We start from the raw sequence: 2,500 nt of genomic DNA, 5'->3' as shown, positions 1-2,500 counted from the left end.
TCAATATTTAAGCCGAGTAATTGAGTGTCTGGGGAGGGGGGTTGTGGTGGTCTACGCTGCCTGCCAGCTGTCCTTAAAGGGCCCCTCCCCTCCTCCTGGCTGTGAGAGATGCATTGTTCCCCGCCCCAAAGGCAGACATGACGGGGGCAGACCTGCCATCTGCCGTCCCCTCCTAGCTGCATCAGCTGGCTGCAGGCTTATTGACACTTTTCAGGGGGGGGGGGGGGTAAGTGTGCGGCGCAAACAAGAGCCGGCCTGTCAACGCCACACACTTTATCACCGCCGTCCACCTGCTCATTTGCATGGCAGTTACAGAAGAATGCCCTCCACACGTCGTCAGCTCGGAGATAAGTCGGGCCGTTATGCAAAACAACAAAACCAAAAGCTGTGAAAGAAAAATGCAAAACTCCGTGGTTATCGCCACGGGACGGGCTGTAAACCCCTCAAACTAGCACATGACCTGTTGTTTGTCTCTTTGTAGTGGATCTGCCATAGTTAAATAGCACGCTAAGCTAACGTAAGCTAAGCCTCGCCAAGCACCGCTAAGCTAAAATATAATACGACGACGCAATACTAGCGTAGGTATGTGAGCTACATGCTAACATTACATTTTAACATCAATCTACATGAGTAACGCTAGCATAGCTATGTGAGCTACATGCTAAAATTACGTTTTAACATCATACTAAGTTAGGAATACTAGCGTAGGTATGTGAGCTACATGCTAACATTACATTTTAACATCATACTAAGTTAGTAATACAAGCGTAGGTATGTGAGCTACATGCTAACATTACATTTTAACATCATACTAAGTTAGTAATACAAGCGTAGGTATGTGAGCTACATGCTAACATTACATTTTAACATCATACTAAGTTAGTAATACAAGCGTAGGTATGTGAGCTACATGCTAACATTACATTTTAACATCATACTAAGTTAGCAATACTAGCGTAGGTACAATTTAACATAAATCTACATTAGTAACACTAGCATAGCCATAGGTATGTGAGCTAGATGCTAACATTGCATTTTAACATTAATCTACATTAGTAACGCTAGCATAGCGTTACTAATGTCAATGTAAATTAGCATGTGAGCTACATGCTAAAATTACATTTTTTAACATCATACTAAGTGGGCAATTTTAGCAAAGGTATGTGAGCTACATGATAACATTACATTCTAACATCATACTAAGTTAGCAATACTAGCGTAGGTATGTGAGCTACATGCTAACATTACAATTTAACATTAATCTACATTAGTAACACTAGCATAGCTATGTGAGCTACATGCTAAAATTACATTTTAACATCATACTAAGTTAGGAATACTAGCGTAGGTATGTTAGCTATATGCTATATTGCATTTTAACATCATACTAAGTTAGTAATACTAGTGTAGGTATGTTAGCTACATGCTAAATTACATTTTAACATCATACTAAGTTAGTAATACTAGCGTAGGTATGTGAGCTACATGCTAACATTACAATTTAACATCAATCTACATTAGTAACACTAGCATAGCCATAGGTATGTGAGCTAGATGCTAACATTATATTTTAACATCATATTAAGTTAGCAATACTAGCGTAGGTATGTGAGCTAGATGCTAACATTATATTTTAACATCATACTAAGTTAGCAATACTAGCGTAGGTATGTGAGTGACATGCTAACATTACAATTTAACATCAATCTACACTAGTAACGCTAGCATAGCTATGTGAGCTACATGCTAAAATTACATTTTAACATCATACTAATTTAGGAATACTAGTGTAGGTATGTTAGCTACATGCTAACATTACATTTTAACATCATACTAAGTTAGGAATACTAGCGTAGGTATGTGAGCTACATGCTAAAATTACATTTTAACATCATACTAAGTTAGTAATACTAGCGTAGGTATGTGAGCTACATGCTAAATTACATTTTAACATCATACTAAGTTAGCAATACTAGCGTAGATATGTGAGCTACATGCTAACATTACATTTTAACATCATACTAAGTTAGCAATACTAGCGTAGATATGTGAGCTACATGCTAACATTACAATTTAACATCAATCTACATTATTAACACTAGCATAGCCATAGGTATGTGAGCTACATGCTAACATTACATTTTAACATCATACTAAGTTAGCAATACTAGCGTAGGTATGTGAGTGACATGCTAACATTACAATTTAACATCAATCTACATGAGTAACGCTAGCATAGCTATGTGAGCTACATGCTAAAATTACATCTTAACATCATACAAAGTTAGGAATACTAGCGTAGGTATGTTAGCTATATGCTATATTACATTTTAACATCATACTAAGTTAGTAATACTAGTGTAGGTATGTGAGCTACATGCTAAATTACATTTTAACATCATACTAAGTTAGTAATACTAGCGTAGGTATATGAGATACATGCTAACATTACAATTTAACATCAATCTACATGAGTAACGCTAGCATAGCTATGTGAGCT

Source organism: Entelurus aequoreus, linkage group LG27 (genome assembly GCF_033978785.1).
Source record: "Entelurus aequoreus isolate RoL-2023_Sb linkage group LG27, RoL_Eaeq_v1.1, whole genome shotgun sequence".
Classification (NCBI taxonomy): domain Eukaryota; kingdom Metazoa; phylum Chordata; class Actinopteri; order Syngnathiformes; family Syngnathidae; genus Entelurus; species Entelurus aequoreus.
This window is presented reverse-complemented; position numbering follows the sequence as displayed.